This window comes from Andrena cerasifolii, chromosome 11, assembly GCF_050908995.1.
Source record: "Andrena cerasifolii isolate SP2316 chromosome 11, iyAndCera1_principal, whole genome shotgun sequence".
Classification (NCBI taxonomy): domain Eukaryota; kingdom Metazoa; phylum Arthropoda; class Insecta; order Hymenoptera; family Andrenidae; genus Andrena; species Andrena cerasifolii.
The window spans coordinates 9,655,605-9,669,039 of NC_135128.1; positions in this window are offsets into that span (position 1 = coordinate 9,655,605).

Below are 13,435 nucleotides of genomic sequence, written 5' to 3' on the forward strand. Positions count from 1 at the left end.
GGCGCCCATACATAAACGGGCTAGCTTTGGTCGCGATTCGTTTCGTGAAAGTGGATTTGCGCGGAACGGAGGTGCCTTACACCCACGCGCGGCGCTCGGACATACGGTGTCAAAGCGGGACCAGTTTCGCTCGGGCACGATCGCTGGACGATACACCAGCATCTAGGCCCGGCGAAATCGTTACGATATTTACAGCCACCGATAATCGATACACTCGGCTCTCGGCACAACTTGTTATAACTAGCTGGAGAATAATGGCCGGCTGAAAAACCGTATCGTCGCCTGATATACTCGCCTCGTATAAGTTTACGCTTCTGTCCCGAGATAGGGCTTTATCTTTATCGCGGCTACGGGCTTATTATCGCGTGTACCTGGCCAATACACGTGTGCGCCGTGAATCGAGCCCACGGTGTAACGACGCTCGCCACGCCAACGAGAGGGTGGTTTATTGCACGTTGCTTTTCCTATTCGCGTGATTTTTTTCGGGGGAGATTCCTTGTACGGATCGCGCGCGAGGTGGCGTGAAGTGGAAGGATAAGATTGGAGAAAGCGCTCTGTAAAGAAGAGGCTGATAGACAGGGGCGGATTTAAGGAAGAAGGCCCAGGTGGCGAACGTTCTGGGACACCCTGTATACGTAACAGAATTACAAATAAATTGCGCGTGCTGCATGAAAATTAATTATAGGAAACATAAAATATAGTTTTTGGATAAACGGGCGTTATACGTTTTTTGGAAGATGGGGTGGAGCCTTTTGGACAAGGCTCAATGAATTTTCTTTTTAAAAACTATCGTTAATATTGCATTAAACTCTTTTGGGATGTAAGGAGGCACCTTTAAACTTGCAGAAAATATTTTTTTTATGTCGATCCTTCTTATTATTTAGTAATTATTCTAAACCTCTTCGACGATGTTCGCGGCAGGTGTAGCACCTGTCACAGTCATCTGATTGCAGAAAGAAGAAAATATTCTTAAAGTGAAATAATTAACGCTAGTGCTGGACCTAAAATATTAATTTTAGTTTTTATTTGTAATACTTTTTTCGCCGATATAAAGAATAAAATGAAAAATTTGTATAAGTAAAAAACTTACTTTTTCTTCCAAACGCTATAACTCTATCAATTTTTCATGTTTTTTCTTTAAAGTGGACCAACACCAGCGTACACTATCTAACTTTAAGAAACTTCTATTTTTTTACAATCAGATGACTGTGATAGGTGCTACAAATCCCGCCAGCAGGAGTTTCATCGTCGAAGAGGTGACCAAGATTCCACAATAATTAATAAATAATAAGAAGAATCGACATAAAAAAAAATATTTTCTGCAAGTTTAAAGATGCCTCCTTATATCCCAAAAGAGTTTACTCCAATGTGACCAGCAGTTTTTCCAAAAAAAAATCTTAAATATCAGTTACTTTTGGGGCTGTTAGACGAGAATCCCCCCTTAAATCCGCCACTGCAGTGACAGACACTTGGTGCTCTAAAATTTGTTTCGTGGGGAATTTTGGAGTAATCGATTTATATAGTACTGTTTTGTGCTTCTAGTTGTTTACCAGCAGAGGCTAATTAGTAGCAGAGGTTAATAGGCAATTATGCTAGGTTTCCCTGGACAAAAACGAGTTTCCCGGTTGCGTCGGGTCGATGAATGAAGCTATCGAGCCGCTGGTAGCGAGACAGCTCTGTTGACAAACGATAGAGTAGATGTGCCCGTCAATCCGTAAATAGAATCGATAAAACGCCCAGTCATTCTTGACAATAGGATGACTCCTGGCGTCGTCATTACTGTGGTGGCATCGCGTGTGCGCGTATCCGCGATGATACGTACACGCGGGCATACGGAGTCACTTAAAGCCGCCTCGTCATTGAACTTACAGCGGTACTCGCGCACGTAGCACGCAATACCCTGCTCGAAATAATTAGAGGATCACATACTCGCATGAGATAAGCGCTATTTCGAGAGACACTCGTACGTTCCGCAATAGCATCGAGGTATTAAATTAACATTATTCTTTCACCACGCTAAATATCCGAGTTATTCATCGGAGACGAGGTTCCTCGATTATATTCAGCCGCGTCCCACTGTTTCACCGAGCATCGTGTCCACACGATTTCAAAATCAGGGCCCCGGTGGAAAACAGGCTCGTGCCACCGTTTTATCATTCCAAAGCAAGCTGAAGGAAAAATTGTTTTCATAGGAAATGTGGTACGAAATCGTAATTATTTTAAACGGTGCTTGGATTAAATGGCAGTGGGCCACTCAGGATTTAATCTTGGGGTAGCAAAGTTGAAGGGAGATAAATATTTTTAATACAAATTCAGTAAATTTCTGTAGGTGATTATAGAAATTTATTTCAAGGGTGAAATCCAGCTTGCTTTTCTTTTTGCAACAGCCCTTCTTTGGGGGTGAAAGCGCCACTTGGATTCTCCTCTGGGTACGTCACTGGTGAATGACAACTATTATCAAATTTCAGATGAAGAAATAATTTTATTATACAGCCACGTGTCCCCAAGGAGCAGAAGGGCATGCGCCCCTTTTCCACCCCACATTAGTTTTCTCTCAGCGTGAAGAAAATTTAATGCGATTCTGCTCGGCGAAACGTGCATGCTATTATATTAGTAGCTGGTGGAATTACACCACATTCCAGGAACGAATTAACGTTACAAAGAAACGAAAATTTATGCATATGTGGCACGGGTCTGTTTCCCATTGGGCCTCTGGAATATAGAATAAAGTTTTGCTATAAAATTGTATCTATCGTCATTCTACATAGATGCTATCATCTTTCTCGATGCACGCAGTGTCAATCTCCGCGCGTTGACAACTATCATTAGCGAGTGTGCCGGTTGTATTACTTTAATCTAATTGGCGCGTTAATACCAGTTGCCCCCCGCCCAAAGAGCACAGTATACATTCCATGCACCACGGTGGGTATTACGTTTAATTAACCAAGTTCATTGGCGAACAGCGGCGTGTTTGCTCGGCCGAAATCTCCGCCGAAAACGGAGAGTTTGCAAGTAAATACGTGAAATACACCCGTGTGGGCAACGCCCACATATTCGAGTGTAACTCAACGACAAGTCCTTGGCATTAAATATGTAAATGCCCCGGCGACCGACAGCGAGCAGCACCGGGCGTTTAATTCGTCGGTGAATCGGCAATCGCGCGGACATCTCGTCAATTGGATTTCGGACGGCGTTCCATGAAATCATTGGCCGGTAATTAGGTTGCGCATAATGATAACCGGACAAACACGTCGGCTCGGCCCGCGCCCGCGCCTATGTATGCGCGTCCTGTGCGTGTAAGTGCGTGCAAAGAGACAAACAAGCGGCCGATTAAATTATTATTCTCACGGAGGCTCGTTAATAGCGCGCAAGAAAAAAAAAAAAAAAAAAAAACTCGTCCGCCGCAGCTCGTCGCCGGCTCGCTAAGGAATTACTTCGATCTTAATTGCCGTTTCGAGGAATCGAGAGGAAAAGTCGAAGGGCCCGCAGAGCACACCACTTCGGCGACCATCTTTTTTCGCCACTTGCATTTGCACATTAAGCAAGGATCTTTGATTCATCGCTTTGTTGTTCGCGTTCCTTCCACCCCGAGGCTCGTCTACTTTCATTCCTCGCATGTGATAATGCAATTTTCGCTAGGTTGCGTCACTCGATCGGTGATGCTTTTAAACAGAGGGGATTCGAAAGCAGTAGTAATCTAAATAACGTTGACATCAGGGTTACTTAAGCGTCGCGTTAACTAACGATGTACGGATATTTGCAGTACCGGATTAAAATCTTTAGAGGCCCTAAGCACTTAAAAGATTTTAGGCATTTCCGATAATTTGGCTCAAAAGTATTTGTAAAAAAAGTTAAATTTTATAAGTCAAAAAATTTCTATGGTTCCCTCCTTTCTTTTGATGCTCTAAGCACGCGCTTATTTTGCTTATTGGTTAATCCAGCACTGGATGTATGAAGGATGCGATCGAGGAAAATTCGAGGTTTGAGGTTTTTGTGTTAAATAGAACAGACGGGATTGAAGGATCGGTAAAATATCTAGACGTGGGTAGTTGTCTCAATACGCTTACAGTATCACCTACAAAGCAAAGATTTACGATGCTCTGTAGAGTGAATTGCAATGACTCATAAAAAGGTTGTTAAATTACGTCGACAGAATAGTCAGGACAGTCATGCGTCAGATACCAAGGAAGTTCGTAAACAGTTCACTGGAAGCGATTATACTCACCGAGCACTCTCAGCAGAAACGAAATTTGCTGAAAACATTGTTAGATAATATCGAGCAGACGATTAGAACCATGAGTAGCTACCGCGGAAAGCAGAAATGGAAAGAAGGGATGAACTGGAAGAATAATAGAATCTAATCCAAAATCATACAAATTCCATTTTCGTCAATGATTCACGTCACTTAAGGGGACATTCTACAGTCTCGGCCGTTTTTCGGTGATGGTTTTCATACCGAAATAAACACTTAACATTTTCGAATTTTAGGGGGTATATTCCTCCACTCTTGAAACACAAGAAAAAATCATTGTTGTTTATATATTCCATTTGTTTACATAAATATTTCGCAGTGAAGTTGGCGTCTTCAGGATTCGACCCTTTGCTGGCGTTCGAAATTTCGGACGACTGGATTATCGGAAGTGAAAAAACAAACATATTTTTAATTCGCAGGAGCATGGTTATCTCTGATCACTCATCAGTTCCCTTTCCAAGAAAAGTGGAAATGCACCAGCATCCATAAAACCCGTCAAAGGTGCAGCAAAAACACTAACAACCATCTCAGTTCACCCCAACTTATCCAAATCATTAAAAACCGAGACACAAGAGAGGTTTAGTCTAAGATTCTCGAGAAGCCGCAGAATTCGCAGAGAAAATAAACGTCCCTCTCCGTTAGCATCCCGCGCGTCGCTGGATCCACGGAATCATCCCGACCACGTTGCGTGACCTCGAGCTAGACGATTTCCTCTTTCGCCTGACTATTGCTACTCCCACTGTAACGCGCAGTACAGCTCGTCGTACAGAGGCGCGTGGAAACGAGAGCGCGTGTGCCGCGGTTACGTGCCAATGACTGTAAACAGCCGAGCCGTGGTAATTTGCGGAGCTCGCGCGTGTCTGACAATGAGTACTCGTGCCGCATATAGCGGCGAGTATCGAACGGGTTCCTGCTATTCGAGAGCCACCCGAACTTATCCCTCGCCGCCGCGGTTCGTATGGGTTCTCGCCAGCAGCCGCAAGATCACCTCCCGATAACTTTATCAGCGCCGTCTTCGGGCCGGCTTAATTGCACCTTCGATACTGCCAAATCGCGGGGACCGAGGTGTAATATTGACAATGACGCATGTCGATGCCTGGGGAATCGTTTAATTATTATTCGAGGACCGTTCCAGCGCGGCCGCTGCGAAAGCAAAGAGGAGGATCGAACGTTTATCGGTAAACCGTGTCTTACGCGTAACGACCGCGATAAATCGGCTTAAATGCAGGAATAAAAACCCCAACTCGCCACGATTATGAGGGTCGATCCGCGCGGGAATCCGAGCCGCAGGGAAATATAGTGCCTCGTTATTCTTGCACCAGCGGCTTTCGGCCAGTTGCTTCTTATCTGTCGCTCCATTTGCATGAGAAATCTGCGCGACTGCGAGCCGCGATACCCTTAGGAGTCCTGCGCAGCGATTAGGGAGGCTTGGTGTGGCAGGAAAGATCATTGTACACCTCGTGGAATAGGCGTAGGGAAGTCGCACGCTTTGAGGAGTCGAAGGGGATGACATTCTTCGGTGTCAGGTGTGATTAATCTAGGAACGCATTCGTCATATTCCATGGAAGCCAGCGTCTACTTCAAGCTTCTGCGCACATCAAGGTGGATAGGAATTTCGGGCCTGCAGGTTCCTCTGGCGACTAGAAACAGGCACATCAGACAGCTTATACCCTCCAGGCTGTTACTTTGCATACTCGGTCTTTGCCCATCTTTCTGTCTGAAGTAACACCAAACGGAGCAGCTTTTCGCGTTAATCTAGAGCATTCCTCGATCGAGTCTTAATCTTTTCAATCAATCTGCGCGTTACCCAGCACGCTTATTGCTGGCTTCATCTCAGTGAACGATCTGAACCAGAAGACAGGCGATACTACAGAGCAGATATATATACATATATCATCGCCACTGATAGGCGCGTGGATGTAGCAGCAGACAGTGTTTTCGAAGCACGCATCGGGGACCTTCTTCGTACAAAAATGGTACCCCGATGGGATCTCCGTCCCCCGCGTACAACACACGGCACAGTCACGGCACACCCACGCGTGCAACTCGCGTCCATGCAGCCGCTTCATGCCTCCGCGGCTGTGTGAAGCATCGGACTCTGGAGGCGGGCACGACGCTTAGAAGGCTATAAAAAGAGAAAGCTGTACGGTATAGAGGCATACGCGTGTGTACACGGATGTGGTGGGTGTGCAACAGGGCCGTGTAAGTGCGGCTGTAAAACGTACGACAGGATTATCCTAAGACCGTGCCTTAACAGCCGCTGCGCGCGCATCGGTCCGGCGCGCCCCGTCCGAGGGAATAAACGGTATAATAAAATTTTCGGTGGACACGCTTTTATGAAATCGCGATAAAAGCCTCGGAACTCGCTCGTCCATCCCGGAGTTTTATGTAATTCGTCGGGACCCCTGCGTATCGACCGCGTTAGCTCGAGGGAACGCGCTTCGGATCGTAAAATTCTGCGAAACGACGAAATTCGTACAAAGTCGGCGTAATAAAAGGTTCCCCAGGCTTCCCAGGAATCCTCGGGCCGATTCCTTTTTCCCTTGAAAAAAAGAGAAGAAAAAAGGAACGACCAAGAGGGAAAAGGACCTTCGGTTTAACGAACGCTTCATACCGGTCACATATCACGCGGCGGTCACCGGATACTAGGAACAGAAAGGATCTTACCGGTCCCAAAATTTGCATGAAACTCCACTCGAAGCGAGTACTTTCAAACGACCGTCGAAAGTGGCTACGTTGAAGCGAGCCGGCCGAACGGCGGGGATGGAAATCGTCGTGAAACCTCTTCATCGGCTGCTGGGGAGCGCGGCGTAGACCCACTTGCGTTCGGCCGTGTGTACGTTTACACGCCAGTGTAAAACGTGAGCCACGATTACACCGAACTCTGTTCGGCCGGCGGTACACGTAGCTTGTTGCTTAATAGCCAGGCATGTCGTGCGCCTAGAGCAACGACCGGCGTATAATTATTGGCCCGTCTCCCACCTTTCTTGATCCCGCGTTACGTTGTTCACGGCACCGCCGCGCCGTGACGTGTACACGCGCTGGTGGAGGCTGGTATAACGGTGACCCAGAATATTCGGACCCACGACAGGCGGTGTAATTATTCTTCGTGGGTCATTCGTCGTGGAAACTCGTCCCGGGGGATAACGATCGGTGCTGGATAGGCCCGTGCAATCACGCCCGGCTATCGAGTTATCGAGAGTGCAGAATAATTGGCGGTAATGCATGCAATTTCTATTGTCCCGATAATTCCCAGCGCATTTTTCGAGCTGGCTCGCGACGACGCATAGCGTGACGCGTTCGAGGAAATCGCTACCCTTTCGAAGCTAGATGATCGTTGTTCGACGATGAGGCAACGGAATTGGTGGTTTGCAGGACTGTTCGTTAGATTCCCGATCGACTGAGTGTACCGCATCGATGTGTATCCCTCATTCGACTTACGCTATCCCGAGGTAATCGAGTCCACCTCGAGCGGTCGCCCGTCGTCCTTAATCATTCGATTGGATCTAATTCGCCTTCATGATTCTCTGTGCCGTCTCCTTCGTTGTGGGTTCAAGGGCGTCGCGACGTATCGAGACGCGTAGGCACGATTCTTTTCGCGTTTCGTTCTCGGTGCGGCGACCGTAGTGTCTGGTGCCGGGTACCAGGCCTGTCGCAATTGCGAGCTGGGGATTGTAATGTAACATCCGAAGATCCCCGATGCTATCGAGGAGGGCCCGGAGCTTTCGAAAGGGAACGCGATCAGGTGCTTGCCATCTGCCGCATGTCGGCCCGGCCCTTCAAGGAACGAAACCCACCGCGGGGACCCTGTTTACCGCTCTCCTAAAAACGGCAGCGTTTGCTGTTGTTCTTCGAACGTCGTAACTCGAGAGGACCGCGGCGGGTAAATTGACACGGTTCTGTACAATTCGAGTTTCCGGGTTCTGCGGTGGACAATTAGGATGCTTTGCGTTTGCCTCGGGAGACTTCGGGCGCTGGGAAGTTTCTCTACCGAGCGGGGCACCCTCTGAGAAGCAATTTTGTGTGAAATAAGGCTGTCAGGAATATTCGAATAATGTGAGTATTCGAATACCAGAGAATTCGAATTTGAGGTTCGTGTAATCAGGAATATTCGAATATTCGAAGAAATTATTCGTATTCGAAATTATTTAAATAATCGAAGAAATTATTCTAATTCGAAATTATTTAAATAATCGAAGAAATTATTCGAATTCGAAATTATTTAAATAATCGAAGAAATTATTCGAATTCAAAATTTTTTAAATATTCGAAGAAATTATTCGAATTCGAAATTATTTAAATATTCGAAGAAATTATTCGAATTCGAAATTATTTAAATAATCGAAGAAATTGTTCGTATTTGAAATTATTTAAATATTCGAAGAAATTATTCGAATTCGAAATTATTCGAATAATTACACCTCTAGTATCTAGCACTTTGCGCGGGGCACTAGGCATTCGAGAAACTCTGCATTTTGGGCACACAAATTCAGAAGGGTCTGGCTTCTGCACACAGTGCTCTGCACATGGCTGTTTGCAGAAAAGCCTACGCAGGGCGCTGCGCACACAGAACACTGCAGATCAATTTTAGTGCGGGGCACTCTGTACAGAGTACTGTATATAAGGCACATTGTACAGGACATTTCGTACAGATCCCTCTGCATAATTTGAAATTCTCTTGAACCTGTATAGGGTAGATGTCTCTACACTTTATTTATTTTACTTGAAGAAACCGCAACGTACCAAGAACAGTGTACAATAATAATAATAAGAAGAACAGTCTCAATTGAATAATAATTTTTGTCTACCCTATTCTTTATACGTTACGCTTTTATTCAATAAAGTAGATCAAGTGGCAGCGATAGGGACACCAGCAGTAATTGCGACGTCCATCCTAGAGCAATCTAAATGCAAGAAATGTGGAGTTTTACAGTTTTGCACAAAACAGCTTGCATTTAGTGCATTCTATACAGATCGTTGCACATGTATAGCGACATATGCCATACTGTACCAGACACTTCGCTTTCAGAACGTTTTACAACAAACATACACACACACACAGAGCACTACGTGCAGCTTAATCTCTATGGAACAGTCTACACAGGCCATTCATTCGTAGCAGTCAAAGTATATACCAGAAACTCTGCATTCCACATAAGCTGCTCCAAGTACCAGTTACTGTGCCCTGCAAAGGGCCCAGAGAAAAACACGAAACAGCCCTCTGGAACGGAAAAAACGTGGCATTCTAAAGTGCCCTGGCGATATGCGTAGGGGGTGGGCGTGCACTCTGCGCACAGAAAGCAGCACGCGGAGCAGGCCGATGTAAATACGGGAAACTCGCGAGTGTCCATCGCGCGGAGCCGAGTGTTTGCATCGGGACGAGCCTTTATCGCGGCAACGGAGGCGAACTTTAATTTCTTAATTGCACGATAAGCGAGGCGGGCGCGAGAGTTAGCGCGAAGAGTGGAGGAAATTAAGGAGCATTAGGCGGCGCGGCAATTACCCAGGGCCGGGTCGTTACCACGGGGCTCAGTGGTGTGCACGCAGTCCGCGGCGGAGAAAATAATTTCGAGGGGCGCGATAGCGATCGTCCAGCAATTCGCCACAATCGAGAACAATTTACGGCTCGACCTTCGTCGAGTATATCGCCGCTGGTGCAGCTGGCGGTGGCCGCGCGTTCTCTCTTCCATGCCACGGAGCACGCTTCTATCTCGCGTGCCTCTGGAAAAACTCGGGGCTCGTGCTCTAAGCGAGCGTAAACGGGGGAGGACGGGCGGCGAGCGGGGAGACGCGGAGATGCTAAATCTGCTTTTGCTCGGCTAGAGACGGCCTACATTTCCGGAGGCAGCGGCTGAGGTGATGCAACCGCGGCTCAGGCGAAACAGGTGCGCGTGAGGCGGCGCGAAAACGAAGTTTTCGACGGGAAATCTAGTGGGAGGATGTGGACAATGGTTGAGGCATGAATGGAGAAGGGTGCGATGCTATTTCTTCGGGGGTTACGCGTAGATTGATGGGTGGATTCGGGAGGGTGTGCTACTGTTTTGGACTTCGTTAAGATAGTTCCTTTACTAGATAAAAATTGGTGAATTTTGGACCTGCTGGCGACGAAGGTTTTTTACAGGAAGTACTTTATAACTTTCCCATCGCTTCCAGGGTAAATAATTATTCATTTCGGATTTCTTAAGACCTGTGGAAAACTTTCGTTGCCAGGCTAAATGGGCCAATTTCTACCACTGTCCTTTTTTTCTCTACTGCTGTCTTGTTAGTTTGTATCTGCTTCTGAGGCACTCCTATTTAGGGGCCTGATCCCTCACGAGCTCACTGTATTTGAAGAGTAAAGAGAATATTCTGGGTGTCTATGCTGATGAAGACTGGGTCACTTACATTGTAAGTGAGAAGTGTGGAAGCAGTTGTGGAGTAGATACGCTAGTGACGATTTGTTAGGGAGATCTATAGGAAGGAATGAAGATTCAATGAATAGAAAGCGGTCTGGAAGTCTGGTTCAAAGGAGGTGGTGGTTGCACGCAGATGAAAACAACGACGGAGTTGCCGGGATGGTGAATAATTAAAACGGAAAACGTTTCTGTAAGGGCCGCTGAAGAACGCTGTGAATTCATCCGGTGCAGAAGCAACGACTTTCGGAGTCTGTATATTTAGCATTGATTCTTCCGGCAGAGGGATACTCCGCTCGACAATAACGAGGGACGACTATTCAAAGAGCCCCGGGGTTCGATCACAATACTGCTAATAGGCTCCCAGAACTTTTCCCTGCAAAGGATACCCTTTCTACTGAAGATTCAACAGTTATTATTCGCGGAATGACAATGACAAATCGCAGTAGGGAAAGAGTTTGTAATCATTGATGTTTCGGTCAGAGGCTTTCCCTTTCATTTAGATTAAATGTCGTCGCTATGGTTACTCAATTTTTTAGAAGTTTCAGGTAACAGTGTTATTTTAAGGTTTACACAAATGTTCTTGACAAGTGCGATGAATTTGAAATTGCATATCCCGCGCCGTTTAAACTTCTAGAGTCATCTGTCGGCATCTTGCCGTTTACAGCTTGTTACACCTCAGTATGCGTGGTACCTTCAGTCGGTAAGAGAGGATTCTACGCGATCGACAGCCTTTCGGCGGGAAATTCGAATTTACCGAGAGTTTAGTTTGCTTGGTTGGCCACGCGTGGCGGTTTTGGACTGCTCGAAGCGCCTCCAGGCAAAGAAATCCTCAGTTACCTTCCTGTGGAAAGTGGATATCGATGTTCGCTGTATTTTCAAGAAAACTTCGTTTAAATAAGTCTGTCTAATCAGGGGCCTCCAGATTAAAGATCTAAACGGGACTGATTTAAAAAGAAATCGATTCAATTCTTAAATGAAAGGATTCTTTTGGCAGGGTTTAAACGAACTATGACGGCGATTGTATCGATGTAAAAATACTGCCAAATTATTCGATTGTCCGACGCAACACTTCTGCGATGAACTGTACAATGTAATGAGAAGGAATTTCTAAAAGTCGAGATGCGCACCATGCCAAAGGTGACTGGCGTTTGTTGGCACAGAAATCGACGCGCTCGATCTTAAGGCGCCGACGCATAGTTCGTTTGCACTTGGGTTTGCTATTTAAACATACCAATGAACGTTGAAGTTTGATTAAAACTTCGCGAAGGCGATTTTAATCAATCTCCCGTGCCTTCGTTAAATCCGTGCAGCATTCTCCAGGACCGGTGGTTAAAATTGAAAGATAAATACTGCACCGAGCCGTGCCATCCGGCTACAAACTGTCTTGTTACGTCGATGAAAAATTATCGCCGCTTAAGGAAATTGCTGACACTGTGTCTTGCCCCCGGGCGACAAAACACGAAGTTGACCCAGTTAAGTTGTTGAAAACGCGACGGAGAGGCGAGCGTCGGCGGTCCCCTGCGACTGGTTGAGGCTCGAGTACTTGAGTACAGTGCCTCCCACAAAGGATTCCATTCATTCGGAAAAGCTGAGCCGTTCAAACGGCACAAAAACCTGTAAACGCTTTAAAAACTCAAACAACATTCCTCTGGATCAGAATTCCCAGGGAAAGGGAGCTGAACTTGTACAGACTCTTTTCTTGTGTCGAATAAAAACAATCTTCACCGCGGTTCCTCTTATTTCAGTGGGATTTCAAACAAACTCGCTCAAAACACATTCCACTGCCGATCAAATAACAATTATAAAGATATGCTTAGGCAAATAAAGCGTCAAAGCCATTCTGAGCTGCTGACCAAACGCACCAATAAACTAGGAGGATATTTCAAGTCCCCGGGATCAATCCGTGTACCTATAGCTTCTGCAAGCACAAAGCCATTTCACCGCGCCTATCGACCGCTTCCATCCTTTCTTCACCCTTTCTTGAAGCAACCCGCAGGCTTCAGCAGCAACTTCCACGCGGATTCGTCGCACAACGGCGACTTCCTTTGGCTATATCCTGGCGAAGTCAAATAGCAGTACCCCTGTGCCTTTTGGGAGCAATGCAACGCATCAGGCACACTCGATACCCAGTAGCAGGTGAACAGCGTTAAACACCGGTACCTACATTCTCGAGTTATTTTGCTTGGCGTGCGTCTACCTGCTCAGCTTTGACAAATTTTGGAAGCAAGCCGCCTCGATCGCAACCTAGACACAACCCAGACCTACTTATCGATTACGATACGCATCTGTCACTCCACCTTCTTCGCTCTTCGCCGTCGGTAGCTTCTTAATGCCAGAAAGCTACAGGAAGGGCCTGCGGAGAAACGGGATCGTTGAAAATTTGAATTAGCCACCCCCCAAAGACAATGACACGATTACCTTCGCGACACGGAGCTCGCAGGTCACGAGGCTCCGAACTGTATTTCACTCGCGAGTCAAATGAATCTCTCCGGACACGTTACGAAAGCTGATTTATCTTCGGTGCTTCGACTCCGCTGTTCCGTGCGCGCGGAATAATTATTTTGATACAAGATAGGAGCCTACGCGCGATGATTCACATTCCGCGGCGGGCAGCCGCGGCTCCGGCCCGCTCGCATTCCTCCCCCTGTGTTTCTCCGTCGAACGAGGAAAATCACGACGAATCGAGGCTCCCCCGGCGCTCTCGGCTGGCTGGCAGAGTTTTCGGTGTGGCGGCCACCGTTTTATTTATAGCGGAGGAGGTCGTGATGCGTTCCAAAAGCTCCTCGTC